This window comes from Durio zibethinus, chromosome 6 (assembly GCF_047325235.1).
Source record: "Durio zibethinus cultivar Kanyao isolate XHJ-2024 chromosome 6, ASM4732523v1, whole genome shotgun sequence".
Classification (NCBI taxonomy): Eukaryota; Viridiplantae; Streptophyta; class Magnoliopsida; order Malvales; family Malvaceae; genus Durio; species Durio zibethinus.
In genome coordinates this window covers 21,775,607-21,800,358 of record NC_143167.1, presented here as the reverse complement: position 1 = coordinate 21,800,358, position 24,752 = coordinate 21,775,607, and the positions used below count along the sequence as shown (strand labels likewise).

The 24,752-nt window shown below is 25.3% G+C and overlaps 1 long non-coding RNA gene and 1 pseudogene across 2 annotated transcripts; one reads left to right on the top strand and one right to left on the bottom strand.

Moving 5' to 3' along the window:
• Window positions 1–279: 279 nt before the first annotated feature.
• On the bottom strand, window positions 280–4,310 carry LOC111285240 (uncharacterized; annotated as a pseudogene). The gene is made up of 2 exons (XR_016342892.1): window positions 3,186–4,310; window positions 280–708 (listed from the first exon to the last, which is right to left on the bottom strand). The product of XR_016342892.1 is annotated as an uncharacterized LOC111285240 (transcript).
• A 1,137-nt stretch (window positions 4,311–5,447) lies between these two features.
• LOC149518491 (uncharacterized) lies at window positions 5,448–24,140 on the top strand. Its single transcript, XR_016342891.1, has 3 exons — window positions 5,448–5,778; window positions 6,188–6,248; window positions 23,780–24,140. It is a non-coding gene; the product is annotated as an uncharacterized LOC149518491 (long non-coding RNA).
• Window positions 24,141–24,752: the final 612 nt, after the last annotated feature.

The following is a 24,752-nucleotide window of genomic DNA, read 5'->3' as shown; positions in this document are numbered from 1 at the left end:
CCCAATTCTTTTTTACTCTAAACCAAAGTGATTCGATCGTTCCTTGATCTGAACTTGACTTAAATCGAAATCAAAATAATTCAATGAGAAATGATCTAAATTTTTTTAATCCAAAATAATTCGATTCTAATTAATCAAATCCAATCCAATCTACTAACCCATTTACCACCTTTAATAAAGGATAAATATATAATATAATAGTGTAAACATTAAACAAATGAGAATTATTCATATTTTAAAACTTCAAAAAAAATACTAAAAATTAAATAAAAAATCCCATAAAATTAAATAAAAGATCCCGTATTCTTATTTTGGGCTGTATCATTTAGTAATTTGGACGAGCCTGTACAAAATTTGAAGTCCAAATTGTCAAGTTAGCCCAGGCTTGAGCAAGCATACTATGTGCGGATGTGGCTCAACCCACTTACAGCTTTAAAAGTAATGCAGCTTTTACAAATATTAGAGCAAAAAATTGACACAATTTACCAGAGACAAACGAACAAGATGTACACAAGTAACAATGTACTTCATATGGGTCAATATGACAAAATCACCATCCATACTTGGCTTCTGTTTCAGCTTTAGTGAGCAAGCCTCTAGATTGCCTCTCTTGCAGCTCCGCCTCCTTTTGCTTCATACATAGAATAGGGAACCAATTTGATGCTTCCTCTAGTGAAGTTTTGAAAATTTACCCTTTGTCGAAGCGTGCTACATACAACATACGAGGAAAACAAAATATATACCACAAAAAATGGAGCATATAATTTATAACAACTTTTTTTATTTATTTATTTATTTAATTTAGCAAGGAGGAGTTCTTGGGCTTTGCCCAATACATCCCCTCCTTAAGCCAGTCCAAGCAAGCTTATCTACACCGGGTTTAGCGAACTCATGGGAAATTATCTTCCCATAGTCTCTCAACAGATTCAAAACCAGGCAACAAAAAGAGCACGCACACACACAGACACACACACACACACACACACACATATATATATATATATTTATCATCTAAGCCAACAGCTTTAGACAAACATTAAAGTAGAAATCCAAAAGAAAAACAAACATAGCTATTTGTGCAGGTTGTGAACAGTGTCAATGAAACAGTTGAGGTTCAAATTGACAGTTTCTTTGGAAGTGTCTGGCTATAATGTAATTGATGGCCTGATTTAGGACAAAAGAAGTAGAAGGTGCTGGAGATTAAAGAAGTAGAAGAATGAGATCCAGTCTTCACCATGGGGTCAGAATTGTTTCAGACAGTTGCAAAGATAGCATAATAGCTACTATGATTCTCATAATTCTAAAAAAGACACAGGCTCGTCTATTGTGTTCTAGTGATCCTGTACCTGTAACGACTTGAGATCCACCAAATTGACTCAACAGTCAAAAACTATGAACTAAAATCTGCAATTACTAAACTACCTCCGACACTTGAAGACAACAGAAAACAAGATAAAACCAATGACTTCTGTCCTAGAGAAATATAAAATTAGTCTTAATAACATAGTTATCCAATTAGTGTATTCCCTGAAACTAGATCCAATCTGCAGATCCTAGATTATGCTTTTATGCACCATGAATCAAGTAGGTAAATGCCCAAACTTGGTATCCTAATTGATGGGTGAAAGAGAAAGAAATAAAGAGAAGACGGAAACAAGAAGGTAGAGGCAAAATCAAGAAATGGAAAAGAGAGACTAGAAAAAAGAGAGATTCAAGCAAAAGAAAAGTGCTGGTGGAAGAATCTGGAAAGCCAAAATGGTTAAAGCATAAAATAAGGCCAAAAGGAAAGTGTGAGAACAAGAGGGAGCATGTGTTCACTTGAGAGAGTTTAAACATGGTTTTGAGATTTGAAAAATGGTCAGCCACTTGTATTGTTAATCTTTCTACTTGCAACAAGCTATTAATCTGATGTTGTATTGGTCCACTTCACAAGCACAACTATATTGTGAACAATTTAAATCTTCTTTCATATTGCCATAAAACTCATTAGTATCGATACAATTGTACATTGGAGAAGGAAGACAAAATGACTTCAAAAGGTCACTGTTCCTCTTTTATTTATATCCTTCTGGGCTAAGGTTAGCAAATTTAAATCCCCCAGTCTGTATTTATATTTTATATCTTTCTTTTCCTTCAATTATGTCATTTTGGTCTTTTATTTTTCCTATTTGTCTTTTGTTTCTTAGAACTTTTCTCTTTCCCTCTCTCTCCACTCTTGCCTTGACCTATGGCCGACCACTCCTCTATTCTTACTTATCATTTCCTCACATGATTGGATCCTTTCTTTTATGAGCTTCTATCTATGCTTAGAAAAAAAACCTCTATTATTCAGTGGGAAATATTTGAGAAATAGCTTCCTACAAGCCAGTTAGATCCCAAAGCAAAGCTCAATTCAAACATTTGTTAAAAGTTCTCCATCTTCAATTGGAGTAGCAAAATTAGTTAGATCAAAATTCCAGATTTCAAGTGTACTCTCTTTACTAGCCTTTGATTGTTCTGCTAGGCATACCTTATCCCTCAAACTGCTCTTTCTTATATAATTTTGTAAACCAAATCAGACCTGTTTTCCATATTCCTCAACAACCCATGAAATCCACAAGAGAAAACAATTCCATTAAAGTTAGTTTTTCATCTCCAGTTTAAGGTAACATAACGCAGAAATATCTTTGAAGTTTAAATCTCTAGTAGCTATACTAGTAACTTAGCAATTTCTATGCCCGCTTGGATCGGGGTCATTCATAACTTTTAAATACCAAGAACACTAATTTTAAACAACTAGACTTACTATCATAACAATCTATACCCAGACAACTTTTTACACTCCCAAGGAAGAATATTGTTGATTGTTAAGCTACTTACTGGAAATAAGCTACCCCCAATCTAAAAATCTCTTAACACTAGAGCTAAAGCCAAAGAGAATAACAACTAGTTCATGCTAAATCAGGAACCAATGAGTTCATGGACCACATCTATTTAGCAACATAATGTGCAAAAAAGTAACACAAAAGGCACTGCAACACAGTGCATGTGAACTATATTAGAGCAAAAAAAAAAACCGAAAATGTATAGTACATTGTAGCAATTTGAGAAAAAGTACAGAAATCGCAAGGCAAATGAATAAGACCCATTAGATAAAAAAGTAAAACAACAAGCTGAAGAATTAGATTAGCTTTGAAGTTCAATACCTGGCAAGAAGGCCCAAAAGCGATTCCAGTCATCTTGAACTTGTTCTCTCTAGGCCGATTCTTCAAAAGCTCATCCTGCTTCACCTCAACAATTTCTGCTGGTAACTCATGCCTCCCTCTCTTTCCTTTAACTTTCACCCCAATTTCAGCCATCCCACTGGTCTCTGGCAACGTAGGAGCCACTGAACCATCACCCCAATTATTCTCATATTGTCCATGGTAATTCCCATAACTCCCATAATTAGTAGCAACATCAGCATTTGGATCACTCGCTTGATAGCTACTATAATTAGCATAGTTTGGATAGTTGGATAGAATTTGATCACAAACCAAATCATAGCTTCCATAGTTGCCAGAATTTTGATCAGTACTCCACTGATAATTCACATAACTAGTGTAATTCATAGAGTTTCCAACATTTGCATCTGTACCAAATTTATAATTTGAATAATTGGGCGCACTTTGACTAATACTTGCCTCATTTTTGTCTTCAAAAGGGGCTAAAGTCGAAGTGGGCACTTGGGTTTCGATAATGGATCTTCTTCCTGAACCCGCAGAGGGAGTAACACCCAATGTAGTCGAGTTCCTGGGCGCCGGAATGCTAGACAAAAGGGATTTTACTGAAGGAACTTGGGCCGGGCATTCGGATTCTCTGCGCCTTCGTCTTTCTTTTTCATCGTCTTCGTCATGGTGGCTGTTGGGGTTTATGGGAGGCTTGAATTGAACAATTTTTTGACATTGGAAGGATTAGGCCGGGGAAGAGAAGATGAGTTTTTGGGATGAGGAATAGAGGGTTTAGGAATTACTACAACTTTATTGTCGACGACGGGGATGTTGGGGAAGAAGTTTGGGTTTAGAGAGGGAGGAAAAAAGAGAGGAAGAAGGAGAAGTAGAAGAAGAAAGTTATGGGTGCTGTTGCTCTTCTTCTTCGTCGTCTGAGGAAGCATAGTTGGCTAGCAAACAATCCATTGCAGAGGCTGTCTAATTAATCTTAAAAAATCTCTTTTGAAGCAATTTAATTAACCTTAACACAGTCCTTTTTTTTTTGGAAACTATAGGCTAACTTTTTAAAGGAGGAAAAGAAAAAAGGAAAGGAAAGGTAACATTAAAAGAATTGAAATGAAAGGAAATCTAAGCATGAATAGGGAAAAGAATGAGCGATCTATTATAATATTTTTTTAAGTATATCCCTCTAAATTATATGTTTTATTTTTAATAAAAATAAATATTTTATTTATCATGCGAATAATTTAAAAATTAATTATTTAAGTAAAAAAATTTAATCAAAGAGATTAATTTTTATTAATCCATAAATTACTATAGATTTGGAATTATTTTTATATAATTATATTCTTAAGAATTAATTCCAATAATAAAATTAAAAAATCTAAATATATCTTAATAAATAAAATTAATTATAAATTTGTATTAGTATTTTTTTACAAGTTTAACAAGCTCAATTAATATAAGTATAATTTTTCAATTGTATGTATTTTTTCATATATATTTTTATAATTTATGAAATAATAATAATAATAAAGGATTTAAGATCCAGTATAAATTAAAAAAAGGATATGATTATTTTTATAAACAATGATAATTGATTTAAAGTAATAATAATTTAAAAGTTTATTTTTATATAAAATAAAAAAATATACTAAAAGAAAAAATATAAATATATAAATATAAATACAAAAAATTCATAAAAATAAATTTAAAAACTATAACATAAAAAGTTGGTGAATGATACAAGAAAACAAAATAAATAAAGTTATCGGTTTGGGTTTGATAAAAATATAAATATTTATAATCTATAATTTACAATTAAAAAAATCTATAAGTATAATTAAAAGGATCCTAAAGATTGTTGACTTGACATCGGTCTTCTTTGGATAAAGAAGAAAATTTTTGTTTGTGTTTGTGTTTGTGTAAGGAGATTTAGATCATCAACTATAACCTTAATTAAATATAAAAGAAAATTATAATTAAGTTTCAAATCATTTTTAAATATGTTTTTTAAAAGATAACAATTATTTTATTATATTATTTAAGTTAATTTTAAAAATAAAGTTTTTTTTCTAATTTTAAGATATTACAAAACGATATAAATTTTTAATTTTAAAATTTTAAATATTGTTAAAAATCTAATAATTTTCTCCATAATTAGATTATTCTCAACTAAATTTAGATATCAAATACTTATCATCAAATTTTCAAAAAAAAATTTATGAATTTTTCTAAACCAAACGCACTTTAAAAAATTTTGCCAATGGAGGAATCCAAAATGATAATAGATCATCAAGAGAGAGGAATATGAAAAAAGAGAACTAATGGAGTGAAGGGAAAATAGAAATATGAGAAAGAAAAAGGAAAAAGAAATGGATGAATAGAGACAAAATAGAAGGATCCAGACTGTAAGGCGTAGTTTTGGCGCCGGGATGAGGTTTGGAAGCGGCTCGAAGGATCAATTTTTCAAAACAAGTAAGAGCCTCGATTCAATTTCTTCGATCCTGAAATGTATTTTGGAGATAATGATAAAAATAGTGCCAACACTGAGTTTTCTTCTGCCGACGATTTCAATTACGATAGCAAGGTAAAAAAACTTTACATGATTTTCTTTTAATTTTCAAAAACCTTTTCCTTCATTTTTTGCATAAATAAAAAGGCCAAAAATTTTTCTCCGATATTAAAAGCTTAGATTAAGATGATGTTTTTAAATTTAGAAGGTTCCGAAGGCATTAAACATTTTGTCGAATCAAGAGCGGCCACGAAGTTCATTGAAACGAAACAAAGCAGCCAAAATCCATAATTTGTTAGAAAAGATTTGACATTTTTTACTTTTTTTTTTAAAATATTGAAATCAATAAGGAATTTGTTAACGAGAAAATGAAAGTTTTACAGAACCTAATCTCAAATTTTAGTAAGGTACTTAAAACTGCGATAACCAAACAAAACCTTCTTATTCTTTTTCTTGTAAATGATATTTTTTTTTGGAGTGACAGATGGATAAGGATTTGATGCTTGGCGAGACGGTCGAGTGTTTGAAGTAAGCTTTAGTTTCAGGTACATGAGAGCGTTGTCCTTTGCTTTTGCCATTCTTATTCTGCATTTTTTTTTTGGTGCATTACATTATCATTTTCAATTTACAAAGTTATTTGTTAATTGTCATATATTATATATATTTTCTTTAGTATTACCAAATCCCAATAGAGCTGAGCTGCTAACCGCATTATTTAGAGATGGAATTTTTAATTAACTATGCTTGCCCAGATTTAAAAAATGGTAGGAGCCATCTACTGCATTGATTCTGTTTAAGTTCTATCTATTTATGTCTTGAATTAGGTAATGCTATCATATTCTTTTAAGGTTAAATCCTTAAAAGTGTGCTTAGTAGATCCTTAGATCTTTAAAGAGTTATCCTTGTAGGTACTTATTTTGTGCGAAAAACTAAATATCAAATTGAAATAAATCCAAATTAGTTTTAATTCCATTAAGGTCCAATCAAATACCTTAATTAAGATTTACCGAGTTATTTCATCTAAGTCATTTTACATTTTAAACTTTTAAATTTTTATTTATTAATTTTTACTCTCATTTTTATATTATTATTATTATTATTATTATTATATCTTTTCTTCTCTTTCTTTTCTGTTTTTCTTCATCTTTCACCCAAAGTCTATGTGCATTCAATGCACTAAAAATCCCACTGCATTGCCTAATTTTGTTAGCACTAAATACCCACCAACCTTCCTACTTGATTTTGCAGCTGGAATTTTGAGACCAACAAAGTCATCAGAGATAGTCCCAAATTCCACAACAATCCTAAAAAATTTGGGATATGATTTTACAAATTGACTATATAAATTGAGATCCAATTCATAACGTAACAGATATGGAGAAATTTTTTTGGTTGACAAAGTCCAAACAAACAAAGAAGAACCCTAACAACCAAAAAAAAATTTTCAAATTGAAACCCTACCCAAAAAAGATTGAAAACTGAAGCCCACTAACAAAACTTCCTTTCGAAATCCCTTGTATTTTCAACTTCCCACCACAAGAAAAAAAAAAAAAAAAAAACACAAACACATCCCTCAGGAAAGGAAAAGCAGTGCCAAAAAAAAATTGACTAAAACTTTGAAGGTCGTTCTAAGTCGTTTAAGGCCATTTTTCATGAAATAGAAGTTGGATCAATGTTCAGGGAGTTAAAGAGAGCAAGGGGTGAAGTTTTGATATTTTTTCGACCACTAACAATTGTGGCTGGCGATGGAAGTTGCGACGACAATTGCGACTAAAGGGAGAAAGAAGCAAGAGTTTTTATGAGAAAAAAAGAGTAGAAAGTGAGTGAAGAAAAATGAAATAATTTTTTTTTTACTTTTATAGTTGAAAAAAATGATATCATTTTAGGGGAATAATTCGTCCCTCAACTTAGGGATCCTCGTGATTGACCCGAAAACCAATACATTTGAGTTGAATGGGGCTAGATTGGCTTGAATCGGGCTGAACCACTCCAGACCACCTTAAATCACTCTAAACCATGCTAAACCATACTAATTCGACTGAATTGATCCAAACTGGCTTAAAAGCACTGAACTGTCTGTTAGACCATTGATCATATTGACTGAGGGCATTTTTAGTAGTTTTTTCATAATTTTTTAATTTTTTATTTTTTTGCTCAATTTTTTAATAATTTTTTTTCTATTTTTATAGATATTTATTTTATTTTTGTGCGAACTTTGTTAGGAAAAATAAAATAGATGGTGGAAAATATTTAGGAAATTTCTTTTTTTTAGTTATAACTTATTTTAAATATTTATAAAAAAAATGGAAAAGGTTGAAATATCACTTTTCCTAAATGCTTTTAAAGAAATAAAACAAAAAATGAAAAATTTTGTTTTTAAAAATGATAAGAAAAAAATTGAAATATCAATTTTTCCTAAATTCCTTAAGAATAAAAATAAAATAAGATAAATAAAATAAAATAAACTTTTAAAATTTTTTCCTTAGAATAAAATTTTAAAAATATTTGGAAAAAAATTGAAATATCAATTTTTCCTTAAAATAAAAATTTGAGAATATTAAGGAAAACTTGAAATATCAATTTTTTTGAACTAAAAGTGAAAATTTTTTAATCTTCCAATGATTAAATTATTAGAATGTTGCAATAGCAATTTCTATGTAAATATCTAGGAAAGATATTATTTTTCAAGTATTTCTAAAATATTAAAGTATTTAAAAAATTATCCCATATCAAAGATTTTAATAAGAAAACAACTAATAAAAAAAATATTTTAAATCCAACGAAAGAGCCTTTTTAAGAGTATCAATAGATAATACTCTTGAGATAAGAAAATATTCTTGAATTTCTACTAAAATATTAAAGTAATTTAATGATAAATTTTAATATTAAATTATTTTAAAAATATTTTTAAGAAATTTTGCTAGGGTTAATGAATAATATAAAATCAATTGGTATCATTTTTGGACGAATGTTATGGGGGTTAACCTTCTCCATATGTAACCATACTCCTAACCCAACTTTGATTTAGAGACCGAAAGTTTTTTTTGGTAAATCTTAATTAATTTTAGAATTTATCAAAAGATAAGATTGGTGGCTAATCGCACCTAAATAAAAAAATATTTGTGACGACTCTTTACTTTTACGTCTAACGATCGAGTCCCTAAATTAATATGTTATGACAATCTTCATGTCTTCCCTTTCATTTCAAAGGCCATTCTTCCTCCGAATAGGAAGTAAAAGGGTGTTCGTATCCTTCCTCTCTCTCCCCATCACCATGGCTCATACCTTTCCTTTTCTACTACTTATTTCATCCCATTCTTAGAAAATAGCACTTAATTTTGTTGAAAGATTAAAAAAATGTTTGTGAATTATACTAAAGACCCGTGTTATTAGTATTTATTGATGTCATGTCACCATTTAAGTTTGAAAACATGTATCACTAGAATTTACAAAAAGGATTAGGGCATAGTGCTCCGTTGAATGACTTTAAGACTAAGTAATTTTTTCATTTAGATAATATTAATCAGTTTGTATTTTTCTATGATTTTGTATATACAAATGAGAAGCTTAGTGTTTATGGTATCAAGTGTGAGAAGGAGAGGAAATGAGAGTTTAAGCACCAAAGTGATGTTTTGAACTTTATTCAATCTTGGATCATTTTTGCTTTTGTGATGCTACTGGATGTGATGGGAAGAAAAAGGGATTTGTTATATTTTTATACATTTATTTTGTACTATGATGATAAGGTAATCTATTTGATTTATTGCACATATTGGTATGGAATCAATAAACACTAAATGAAGATGAGATGGTAAAAACTACGTTTGTTTTGAAATCATTAATTTGATTTATATGAAGGTACAATGCACTACAAATTGAGTTAGAATTATGAAAAGCCAGTTTGATTTGTTGTCACTACTTTTATAGATGTTATCAATAAGAAATAGATTGAGTTTACCTCAATATATTTATTGGGAGTCCTACAGCCAATTAACTACCTCCTTCAGACATAGGTTATGATGAAGGAGATGGATTCTTTAGTCTTAACACAAGAGTAAATACATTTTCATCATAAAAGCCAATTTGATTTGTTGTCACTACTTTTACAGATGTTATCAACGAGAAATGGATTGAGTTTATCCCAATATGTTTATTGGGAGTCCTACAGCCAATTAACTACCTCTTACAGACATGGGTTATGATGAAGGAGATGGATTCTTTAGTCTTAACACAGTAGTGAACACATTTTCTTCAAATGAAGAAAGCTTGATGGATGCTCATTTTTATCTTTCCAACCCATGCACCATCTCAAATCAGCTAATTGTTGCACCTTTTGTAGCTAATATATCTAGCCCGATAGTTTTATATGGTTTTGAATCAGTTGCTAAGATACATTATGGATCCATGACCCACCTAGCACCTTTTAAGGTAATTTTAGCATGAACATGTAATAAATTCATCAGAAAAATTTCTTAGCTTAATGCAAGATATTTTTGTAATGTGAAGGAAATCCCTAAGGAAGGTAGGTCACAACTACAATTAGAGATGAATCGTTTTGTGAATAACACTTCATTAAGTGTGTCTTAGCCAAGCCAAAATCCTTAAGAAACAAGATGTTTATACATGAAATATGACATGCATGTCTTAATTTATCATTTTCAGCTTACAAGGTTCTTTTTTTTAAGGAAATTTGAAATTGAATTATATTAATAAAATTTCTTTCAATTTAAAGAAAACTTTATATGTTTTAATTTAAGATGTATTTTGTAAAGAGAATAGTATAAATTTGTAAATATATATATATCGCATAGTAAAGTGCAAGTACCATTCTAGTTAATACCACTTGTCAAGCTTATAATCTCTTTTTGAAAATTGAAAAAAATAATATAGTGTAAATGTTATTTTATATTTAAAGAAATATTTTCCTTTGCTTTCCTTAATTTTTTTTATTTGGAATAATTAAAAAATTAAATTTTTAATGAAGAGATAAGGTGCTCAACCTTTTTTATTTTAATTTAAAATGAAAGTTAAACATGAAAAAATTTCTTTTTTTCCTTACTTTCTTTTTCTTTCCCACACATTCTTTCAATTCAAGCATAACGTAAGAAATCAACATTTTTAATGTACTAAGGCGTTATTTGGATTGCATTACACCTCTAATTGAGGTATAGTTGCAATCAAAAGTTGTGTCAATGGAGACCCAAATAGGTCTATGGTGTGATGAGATTGGTGGTGATTGGTCGTCGGACCTTTTTTATGCAATAATCAAGACACTATAACTTTTTTTTTTTTTTAGTTTTACCCTTAAAATTTGTATGTTAACCTAGAAAAGCTTTGACCCTTATTTTTTGTTTTGATTTATTATTATTATTATATAATAAATTAATAAATAAATTTTATTAGTATATAATAAACTAATAAACAAATAAACAAATTTATTTTAATTTATTATTATTAATTTTTAATTATTTACTAATAAAATTATTATTTACAATAATTTAATAATTTTATAAATGTTAAATTTTATTTTTTATTATAATGTCCTTAATAATTATTTTCTCTTATTATTATTATTCATCACACCATCACTGCTACTTTTGCATATTAATATATATCTCATCATTAATTTTAATTTCACTGTCAGAGCAATTAATCTCACATTTACTGTTATTTTTAATTTTACTGAAACCAATCCTATTGCTTATTCAAATGAATTCTAAAAAATAAGACAAACTGTACTTTGGTTGAATAGCCATTAGAATGTTAGTAAAATGGACAGACACATAATGTTACCATAAATGCTTTTATTTGGACGGATACCCTTTTTTAAGGGGTTTCGAAAGCGAAAATTTTTATTCTAATGCAATTTCAAACACAAAACTTTGGAGCATACAATTATTTTACAAGGCCATAGACTAAGCTCACATTTCAACCATGAAGATTTCCCAAAAGAAACCAAAAACAAAATACTACTATCTAATGCAGGAAAATAAGAAAGGCCATGTTGAATTGAAATATCAATACCATGTATCCATATAGGAAATTGATAGATCATATTGATTAGATCACTTGTGATATGGTTTCATTACATGCTTATAGGACTTTGTTGATCATTAAGAGCAGTAATGGCTATTTCAATTTGCACCTTTAACTCATTTTTCTTCTTTTCATTAGCCTGTATTTATCATACCAATTTGAATTAGTAACAGCCATCAACATTGGGTTTAAACCCTACTTTAAGTACTTTTCTAAACAAAAGAAAACATATCTAAATTAATCACAAGAAAATGCAATTTGTAGCAATTGATGTTGATCTTCATCTTTTTCTCAATTGGAGACCCACAAAACTATTCAAAGGATGTAAAGTTAATGAAGTCCATGTTAGTAGTTTAGAATGTAGTGCATCCCACCATTGAATAGCTAGATTTAATTATTAATAAATAAAATTAAATTTTGTATTAATTTTATTCATATTTTAAATAATTATGTTTGAATAGAAATAATTATTATATGACAAAAGGTTATAACTATTTGAATATAAATAAATTATTATTCATAAAGGTCATGATTATACAAAAGGTCATAACCATTTGAATAAAAATTTATATCTATTCATTCATTATAAATATATCTTTTAGTATAACCATTTTCACTAGTTCTATTTGGAAAGTTTTGAGACTTTGATGTATCCTAGAGACATGATTGCTTTTAAAAAAAATGTTCTCACGCCTTAAAGCTAAAATTCTTTTTCATTATTTTTGTTCTTTTATTTATTTTTTCTAATAATTTAAAGGCAATTATAAATAAATTTTTATATGTCATATTTATGGAGATGCAAGAGAAATAAATTTAGAAATGCATTGGTGAAATCCAAATTGTTGAAATAATTATGGATAAAGAGAAATAATTCTATACCATGATGTCAGATAAGTTTTTCTTTAATTTTTATTCAAAATTAGGATGTCATTAATTCATTGTTTGATTCTGTTGCATGAATCCAATTTCATGATTTTTTTTCATATTACTTGGGCATTTAGAATTTTTTAATTGTGCATTCCAAAAGTTTCAATGGAATGGATTTTTCAAAATTGTGGCTAGTAGTAGTATAAAATTAATAGGGTGAATATACTAGCATGATTTATTTGTGAAATTTTATGTTATTATTTCAAACTGAAAATTTGGCCAACAAATTGGGTTAAATGTGATATTCAAGTTTAAATGGAAAAGGCACATCATTAATAACATTAAAGGTTATTGCTAATTACCAATAATTTGAAGGCAATCCATGAATGTCTTATTAGCCATGTTTATGGATTTGAAAAGTTTTATTTTGGAATGCCAAGAAGAAGATAACATGGTTTGCAATTAAAACAATATAAATAAAGTTTGTTTTAATGCAAATAGAGAATATAAATAATTGTAAAGATATATGGCATTATTGTGCATAGATTAATTAAAAAAGGAAAATGCACCCACCTTCATGAGTTTTTATAATTTCATGGTAATGATGTATATTGGTCATGCATGCTTAATGTGTGTATTGATAATGATGTTCACTTACAATAGCCTTAATTCTTAGAATTGATCATTAAATGAATTATCCATGGAGAATGTGGTATGACTCTTAAATGAATAGTGCTTTTGATAAGTTTGAAAATTATTTATTTATAAGTAATACATAAATAGTTTTTCTCAATGGTCTTTGCATAAAAGTGATATTTGTTTAATTTTATTTGATAATAATTATAGTTTGTATAAATGATCTAAATCTCATGATTTTAGTTTTGAGATATAGTGAAAGTATAAAATTATATTTACTCTGAAAGCCATGCGTGATTCAAAAATTTTATGAATATAAAAAAATTAAAATAGCAAAATGAATGTTATTTGACCTATTTGGATGATGGACATGGTTTTGCTCATAGCAATAAATTAGTGATTGGTGTCCATGATGAAATAGATCTATAGGTTTCCATGAGTTGACATGAAAGTGTCAAAAAGAGATTATAAAAAACATGAGTATACTAAAAAAAACAAAAAAATTGAGAGCGATTATATTTGACATCATTCTTTTTTACATATACTCTCATATTGAGGTTAAATAAAAGCTTTGAAACTTTTATGAGAAGAAAATATTAAGTTATAGAATATTTGCTAGTTATCTTTCACTAAGGATGGATTTGGAGGCCTCCTACTTAAAAAAAAAAAAATTCATCAAATAGTGAAAAGATAAATGAAATAACAACTTGATTAAGTATATATGATATCTTGATAATTGAATGAGACATTCTTTAATAAAAGAATACATATTTGCACATAGTGGAAATGATAAGAATAAAATAATAATAATAAAAATTACCATCGTAATGTTGTATGATTTTAGTATAATTTTATGAGCAAATTATACAACTAATAAGTTTAGTACACTGATTAAAGTAAAAACCATAAAAAAAAATCCTTACATATCTTAAAAAGACTAAAATGGTTTGGTCTATTCATTCAGTTTATCCAATTATACTAGAAAAATAATTATATTAAAATAGATAAAAGTGTAGAAATAGAATGGTTGAAATTTTATATTAATGAGGATAAAGTTATAGCCACAACCAATACCATCTAATTCTTAAAATGATAAGAACAAGGCAACAATGTCTAGAGTATATAAATGATATGCAAAATGAAAAGTTTGGACATATCAACATAAAGTGGTTATATTAGAGATTTAATCTCATGTAGGTGTAATTATCATAAAAGAAAATTGACTTCTAAGATATTTGATTAGTAGTACTATAAGTAAAATGGATTTAAACCCTTGCTATTAAATATGAATAATGGGAACCCAACTTTGAATTAATAACCTCTAATTACAAAGTTTAATAGATAAAAATAAGTTATTATTATGTGTCTATTAAGCATTAGTAAAATCCATTCAAATTTTAAAAACTAGTGTGATCCATTGCATGGGGACAATGAGTTTTTATACTTTTAATGGAGTTTATTATTTAAATATCTAAAACAATGAAGACATAATAAAAATTCTACCTATATAAATATAAAAGTGATGCCATTTCAATAAGAAGAATTAGGATATTTTTTGTAAATGTTTATGAATAGGATAAGCACATGACCATAATAGTGCTAAAGCGATTATAAATCTCTAACATAAGAATAAATAAGTATTAGATGTGTAATATTAAGAGTTGAGGTTTAATCCACGGACAGCATAAACTTCATTAAAATTCTAAGAAAAAAATGCTAATTAAAGGTTTAAATCGAAAGATACATTCTTATTTTTATAATATTTATTTGTGTGAAAGATTAAAGATTAAGCACCAATACTTCAAACTAGTGGAGAATTGTTAGTAGTTTATAATGTGGTGCATCCCAACATTTGATAGCAAGATTTAATTGTTGATGAATAAAATTAATTTTTGTATTAATTTTATTTATATTTTAAATAATTATGTTTGAACAAAAATAATTATTATATGATAAAAGGTCATAATTATTTGAATATAACTAGATTTTTTTCATAAAAATTATGATTATACAAAAGGTCATAACTATTTGAATAAAAATTTATGTCTGTTCATTTATTATAAATAGATTTTTTAGTATAATAATTTTTACTACTTCTGCTTGGAGAGTTTTAAGGTTTTGTTGTTTCTTAGAGATATAATTACTTTTAAAAAATTATTTTTCACGTTTCAAAATCAAAATTCTTTTCTAGTATTTTTATTCTCTTATTTATTTATTTCTAACAATCCAAAGAATGATAGCAATAAGTTGTTAGTTTGCAGTATTGAAATCATACTTTAGGACTGAGAATTCTTGAGTTTGAATTTCAATATTCGTCTAAAAGATAATATATATATATATATATATGAGAAGGGATCAACTTACGCAGTGTAAAATTAAAAAAGTTTTATACATTTTTTTAACCCTTAATTTTAATAGATCTAAAAGATAAAAGATAAAAATAAATAGAAATATATATGAAGAACGATCCACTTATATATTATGAAACTTTTTTAGTTTTACACATTATTTTAATCTAAAGGATAAGATTAAATTATTTTTTAATTTTTTTATCTCTTTATTTTTTAAATCTATTAAAATAAAAAATTAAAAAAAATTTACTCCCTGTAAATAGATCCTCCTCTATATTAAGAGAACGAGAAGATGATGAAATCGAGAGTTGGGCTTTGAGTTTTATGTCCAAATCCCAGTTATACTTAATGTTGCTTACCTCTTTCTGACCTATTTCGGAGTACCACTACCAGCTGATTTACTAAGGCTCATAATGAGGTGTGCTTGCTCAATGATGAATTTTTTTTTTATTAATTAAAACACCTAGGTAAAAGAAGATATATATACCTTGTAAAACGAATATTGGCATTAACGTTACTCAAACTTGATTATATATAATCTACTTAACCATAATTTCCAGTTAACTGGAATAAGAAATGGATAAATGGATTTAAGTACTATTAATTACTCAAACTCGATTATAAATAATGAACTTTTAATGTGATTTTATTGTTTATATTAAGTATAAGTGATGGATTACTTTCTAATTTCATAAATTCTCTAGATATGAATTTTACATTTTTGGTTAGATCATTTAAGTTTGATTAATTAGATAAAATGATTTATTTTATTTTATTTTGTGAATTTCAATTGTTGTTGGATTTTTTAAAGGATCCCATTTCCTTTTCTTAAAGGAAAAAAGAAAGAGAGAGAGATTATTGTTATATATAGATATTCACCTTGCTGAGTGCAAAGAGGAGTTCGTTAAGTTTCTTCCTTCCGTTTCTCTCGGAAAAGATGTTTCTTAGAGGCTGCCCCATCAGGACAACTTGAATCATAGTACCCAAAGAACTCATCAATTGCCCAACTGCTTCAATTCAATCAAATTTCCTTTTTCTATATTAGTAATAATTCATGAACTCTCTACAGTTTTTAAGTACTTTGTAAGGATTAGTACTTATAATTAAAAGGGGTAAAACGAAAAACAAAATTAATTTTCTTGGTGTTCAAGGAAGAACCTAAATTAGTTTTGTCCAAGTGTTCAATTGATTGCTAGGAAAGAAAAGATCAAAACATAAAGGTCTTAAAAAACATAATAATAAATAGAAATATAAATACATAAAAAATCAAAATTATTTTATTAAAAATTATAATTTTTGTACTTTTTTTTTATTTTCATAAAAACTTTTATAATATACGATAAATTAAAAAATATCATATAATTAATCAAATACTTGAAAAAAAAAACACAATATTCCCGTCATATCATAAAAAAAATAATAGCAACATATTAAATATTTTTGTAATATTTCAGGTATAATAAATTTTTTATTTTTATATTAAAATAACAACTATATTAAAAATAAAAAAAAAATGACAAAACTATCAACCCGCGGAGGAGAATTATACTTATTATTATTCACAATCAAACAATCTTTACACAACGAACCCTTATTATTATTTTTACTAGAAAATTTCCCATTACGCCGGGGTATAATGTTTTATTTTAAAATAATATAAATTATTAAAAAAAATTTAATAGTAAATGTATGTATCTATTTCATTCAACAATTTGAAATTTTTTTTATAAAAATAATAATTAATTGAGCATTTATCTATTTTCTCTTAAGTTGTTAATTTTATTATCAATATAAATAAAACTAAAAATAATTTTTTAAAAATTAAAAATAAAAAAAATAATTGAAAGTTTTATCTCACCAATAAAAACACTATTTTGGAGAGAACTTGAGCTTCAATTTAATTAATTTTTTTTTTCAGCCTAGGGATTTTTAATTTAGTTAGTTAGATTTAGTGGTGGACTCATTTTTTTCGGAGGTATTCTCTTATAATATACAAGTTTTTAGTATATATGTGATGAACGTGTAATTTTATCTCTAAAAATTTAATTCAATAAATAAAATTTTGAAATACTATAATAATAATGATATATACTATTAATTTAATTTATATTTTGTATAATATAAGTAAAATTTGATAACTTTTTGGTATAATTTTGATTTTGATAACTTTTGATATGTTTTGGTAACCTTTGTTAGAAGTTTGATAATCTTTGATAAAATTTTGATAACTTTTAATGCAATTTTGATAACTTTCTATACTAATTTGGTAAGTTATAATATAATTTTGGTAGCCATTGATACAATTTTAGTAACCTTCAATATTAGTTTGGTAACTTATAAGATAATTTTGGTAACCATTGATACAATTTAGGTCATCTTTAATAAACTTTGATACATCTTGATGTAATTTTGATAACTTTTTATATAATTTTGATAACTTATGATATAATTTTTGTAATCAATAATAAAATTTGTAATATCATATATTTAAAAATGGATTCCTGTAGCAAAGCATTGGTTCTATTATAGTATAGGATAAATTACTCTTTATATAATAACCTTATTCTTCATCCAAATTTAGAATTTTTTATTGAAACTTTTTATTAAATAGTTTCATGATAGGTTTATCTCAATCTCACAATATGAATGTTTTAATTTGTTTTTAATAGTAAGTAAGGTTCAATCTCTGACAATTTCATCTATAAAAAAATTTTCATAATTGATAATTAAGATATTAGTAATTTACTATTGAGCAGCTAATAAAAATTTATTACTAAATTATCAATAATTTACTATTAATTTATTAATGATTTATCATTATGTTATAAATGATTTACTACTAAATTGTTGTTGATTTACTATTAAGTTACTGATGATTTATTATAAAGTTATAGTTGATTTACTACTAATTTATCAATGATTTATTACAAAGTTATCAATAATTAACTAATTTACTACTAAATTATTACTGATTTATAATTAAAATATTAGTAATTTACTACCATGTTATTAGTGATTTCCTACTAAATTATCAATAATTTCTTATTAAATTATCAATGATTTACTATTACTTTTTACCTCTATGTTATCATTAATTGGTTTACTACTTAGTTTTTGATTATTTACTATAAATTAACACATATTTATTGCTAAATTATTAAGTTATTACTAATTTATATTAAATTATTCATGATTTACCATTAAGTTATTACCAATTAATTATTAAGTTATCGATAATTGACTATTAAGTTATATTGATTGACTTTTAAGTTTTCAATAATTAACTACTAAATTATCATTAATTTACTATTAAGCTATTTATGATTTACTATTAAATTTATCAATTAATTACTATTAAATTGAAGCTAATTTATTATTAAGTTATTACTAATTATTATTAAAGTATCATTGATTTATTACTAATATCAATGATTAACTACTAAGTTAATTTACTATTTTATTGTTGGTGATTTATTATAAAGTTATAATTGATTTAAAATTAATTTACCAATAATTTATTACAAAATTATCGGTGATTAACTAATTTACTATTAAAGTATCACCTCTTTATAACTAAGTTATTAGTGATTTACTGTTAAGTTATCAATTTACTACTAAATTTCTAATGATTAACTAATAAATTATCAATTATTTATTATTAAATTATCATTGATTTTCTACTAAGTTATTTATGATTCACTACTATCAATTAATTACTATTAACCTAAAACTTATTTACTATTAAATTATCACTAATTTACTAATAAGTTATAATTGATTTATTACTAAATTACTGATGATTAACTAATAAGTTAGAACTTATTTTTTATTAAGTTATCCTTAATTTTACTACATGTTGTTATGCATTTGCAACTATATTATAAATTTTTTTACCACTCAGTTATTATACATTTACTATTATATTATTACTAATTTACTAATAAGTTATAATTATTAGCTTTAAATTGACATTAAGCTAATATTAAGTTATCATTAATTTATTACTAAACAAATCATAATTTACTATTAAGTTATCACTTATTAACTATTAAGTTATTGATAATTACTATTACGTTATAGTGATTACTTTTAAGTTATGGTGATTAATTACTAAGTTATCGATTATTTACTAATATGTTCTATTGATTTGTGTATATCCAAAAAGAAAGTAACCACACTGAGTGTTAGATGATAATTTATAAGGTATAAAAAGAGATTAAGATAAGGTTTAAGTACAAACGACTTGGAAAGCAATGCGTAAATGCTCTTAATTTATTTTATGTAGTTTAACACATCATATTAAGTTAAAATCGTAATTTTTATGTTAATGCAAGTATATTAAGTTAGTATTTTTAAGATATTCTTCAAATTTTTAGTTTATGGTAAATTAATACATATTAAGATAAACTTTATTGATAATTTGATTCAATGATTAATGTATATATTTTCATACTTGTTAGTTAAGTACAATTACATATAAAAGATTAAAAATTTTAAAGTGTTCTGCCAATAATAAAAGTAATAAATTTTGTCTTATGTTTTTATCTTTAAGTATATAATTATGGGTAAAAATTTTGTTATATATATGATAAAAGTAATAAAAAATTTAGTAAATAAAGTTTATAAAAATTAAAAAAATAACAATTTTATAAAATTATTAAGTTTGTAATGATTACCTTCCATATTCCTTCAAAATTTTTTTTGTTATTGTTGCTTCATTCTTATTAACATCATTCAAAATAACTTTATTGATATTTTGATGCGAACCAACTTCTTTATTTGGAAAGAATAAAGAATATTGTATGGGATCATAACAACCTAAATTATATTTAACTTTATATTGTCTTTTTGCATAAGTATGAACTATGATATCTCTTTCAAATGAAATGTTTGAGCTATTTCACTTAATTCATACAACAACTTAATTCCCAAATGAAAGATTATAAACTCATTGGTTTAGATTAATATTTATGCAATACAAATTTCAGAAGTCTTAAAAGAAGATATATCATTTAATCTCCGTAAGACATGAGTATACGGATTTTATTCTTGAATTATTATCAATATTTCTATAACTTTTGCACTTAAATTTTTATTGTATTGTATTCTCATTCTATTTTGAAGCTAATTACGGTGTCATAAAAGTATAGTTAAAAGTAATATGGAATAATCAATTCAAACTTAAAACAATTCAAAATTAATTTGAGTATATATAAAATTTTTACTCATTTTAAATTTTAATTTAATTAAGAGATAATAATACATATAATTATAAAAATGAATTAACTTGACTTGATTTTGATTGATTTTAAAGAAATTAGCAACTTAGAAGTTATTTAAAGCCAAAAATGATTAAACATAATCAAAATTCAGATTAAAATACTAATACAATCCAAATCCAATATTTCTTATTCATCTTCTGTAACAATTTAAATATTACTTATTTAAGCTTTTTTCCCTTCATAATCAATGTCTTATTTTTATTGTTTTTGTGGTTGAATTAGTTAATTAACTTTTAAGAATATTTCTAAAGTGAAATTACAATTATAAGTAATTGAGTATTTTTTATTTGAATTTAAGATAATTTGAATCTAGATACTTAAACAAAGAAAAACACCAATCATTAAGCCAAATGTGTTCAGATATGTCCACCACCTCTTAGTCTAGTGGCTAAGGAGGCTTTATAAGGACATAAAGGTCTTGGTTTCAAGCTAAGATCTCCTTTTTTTTTCCCCTTGTAAAGGTTATGTCCTTTCCTGAACAAAAAAAAAATTGTTTAGATACATAAGTGAATAATTGAGTACATTATGAATAGTAGTAGATAATAAAATTTGCTCAACTTAATTGATCACTGATCCTATGTCTAAAATCTAACACAAAATTATGAAAAGTTAAAATTCAAAATGATTGAAATACTAAACACACAATCAAATAAAAATTTATAAAATGAATTTTTTCTAATGTAGCCTTTAAATCAATTTTAAGTTTAGTTAAATTATATTTTATAATAATATTTTTATATTAAATGTAATAGTGATAAGTAACTTGATGAATTTCAATCCCTTTGAACAAATATTATATAATATGGTAACCTTAAATATTTTGATACAACAGTAAACCTTCTTCAATTGATATAATTGGGAAAATGAAGGAGTATATAATGTTTCACCTAATAAAAGAGTTTCATATTAATTACAAAGAAATTTGAAATCAATACGTTTGTATATTCTTTGTTGAAACATCATATAGCACTAACTTTATTGGTCATATGGAGAATATAAAGCTATGCATAATCAATTACTTTTTAGTCTCCTTTTTTTGCTTAGTATAATCTTTCATTGGTGTATATTCTTCATATGGATAATGTAATTGTATGTTTTACTAATTTAAAGTTTTAAATTTCTTTTATTGGAAAACTTTTATTTTATATAAATTTTTAGTATATAAAAATTTAATTTAGTATATAAAAATTTAAAATACATAATTGTAAAAATTAAAATGAAATAAAATAAATTTCTAATCTTAGTACTTGTAATTTTTTTTATTAAGGAAATTTCAATTCTTAGAATAACAAATTTGTTATGTAGCATATATACAATTTATAATAATTTCATTTTTATCGTTAACAACATAAATGAATAAATGTAATTTTGGCATAAACACATTCAAAAGATGATTCAAATAAATTGTCACACCTTGAAAGAATTCACAATATATAAATATAATAATCTTACTTTACTTGATAATTCTCTACTGAATATTCACATTAGATGGTTCAAACACCTCAATAACAAAAAAAAAAAAAAAAAAAGCAAGCAATTTAATGCAATTGAGAATGATTACATCATTTTGAGATAGAAATTAATCATATATAAGTACATTAAGATAAAAGTTAAGAGAAAATTAGTTCACTTATTGTTTCAATTAAGGCAAACAATTCCTATGGCCATTTGGTGAGACCAAATCCTCAACTATTAGTAGCTCCATCGCTTCTTAAATCTTTTAATTCTTCAGGTGAGAAGTCCAATTAAAGTATTCAAAGTATTCAATGAATCACATAGTACAATTGTTGGTGGAGGGTGTGCATTGATTTGCATTTGATTTAATTGTTCATGAGAATAACAATTGTAAAATTTTGAAGGCAAAATATATAAAATCTAATAAATAAAGGTCAAACTAAATTGTAAGAATGATATATATTAAAGAATTATTTAAAGGGACTAAGGATTTAATTATATTATCAATGCTCAAATGACCAACTCATAAAACATAAAAACAATAAAATCATTAATATACATATATAGTTAGGAAATCAATTAAAACAAAAAATTAAAAGGCAAAAGATAGAGAAAAAAAGATTTAATGACTTATTTATGATTATCTTTAATGAATTTATTTATCAACAAAACTATGTAGTAATGATTTTTACAACAACTAAAGAAACAAACTCTTTGTAATTGTTTTATTGCTATGCAAACTTATAAGTTTTGCTTTAGTTTTATTTATATTTTTTATGTAAAAAATCATATTTTGTATCTTAATAAGTTTAATTATAAAAAATTCTAATAATAGAAAAGAAAATTTATTTAAATTAAAATTTATTTGATCAATCACTTTTAATTTTTTTGAATTAAAATTTTATTAAAGATATTTTAATCAAACACTTTTTTAGTCTAATTATAAAAAAAGTCTAATAGTAAAAACAAAAATTCATTTAAATCAAAATTTATAAAAAAATTTTACTAAGGATATTTTAATCCATAACTTTAACATTTTTGGAATTAAAATTTTAGAGTATTTTAGTCAATAATTTTTAACACTTTAGAATTAAAATTTTAAATTTTATGTGATTTAGTTGCACATAGACTCCATTTTAAATTTTTGTTGATTTAAATTAAACTTAAATAAATTAATAAAAGTTATATATTTAAGGATAAATTTGATAATTTAAAAATTCATAAAAGTATTTATGTTAATCATTTTTAGTATTTTTTGAGTTCACAAGAGAGATATAAAAAACTATCGATGAATTTATCAATTTTGTCAAAAAAAAAAAAAAACGAAAGATATTCAAGAGAAATTTTAAGGGTATTTGAGAAAAAAATTTTCTTTAAATTTTTTTATTTTCTAATTTTTAAGAGGTGTCCATTGTCACCCTATTTCAAAGCATGTATCTGTCTCTGTAGGTATCAAGTGGATAGGCAGTTGAGAGAAGAAAATGTAGTTTCGTCCATGGTCTGCAATTCAGAGCTAAGAGAAAGTGAAGCATTTGAAGAGTTTTTTACATGGCACATGGATTAAAGTAGCAAACCAAGTATTTATACTAATATTAAATCCTCTTAATTGAAACCGCCCACTTGGGTTTTTGAAATTTTAAACCATCCCTGCTTCCTAAAGGAAGAAGCTACTTCTGACTCCAGGGACGGATTTAAGGTGGAGGTTGCCCTCACTAAAATCTTGGAAATTGAATTTTTTTTTTTGAACCCAAATTTGAATATTTATTGTGTCTTGCCCCACTAATCCTAAAAAAAAATTAAAATGATTAGAAATAAGTCCAAAACTTTTACCCATTAAATGTTAAAGAAACATTTAAGAATGAATTGTTTATAATATTGAAATATATATGGATGCATTAACAAAATAAAAAGAGTAATTAAGTAAGTTAATGGCTCAAATGTAAATATAAAATTTATCTAATCTTAATGGAGTTAAAATGAGTTTTTAAATGGGTTACAAAATATATTGTGCCATGTCATGTTTAATATGATTTCATGATAAATTTATTAACCGTGTGGTGTTATGTAATCTGTTTAATAAATATATATTTGTGTGCATGTTTAAATTTTTAATTTGTTTATTTAATCATATCATATTCATATTTACTTATATATGTGTTAATACATAATTAAGACAAATAAACACAAATTTTCATGTATTGTTTTTATATAAAAATGAAATTTTATACTTTTTTATTTTTATATAATCATTTTATTATTTTTATATTTGTAGAAGTATTTGACATTATACATTTTAATGAAATTTATTTTAACTTATAATAATTTTTAAATAAAATTATGTAAACAAATATTACTTAATAATTTTGTCCCTACTTAATATAAATCTTGGATCCATCTTTGTCCAACTCCACTTGCGTTGCTC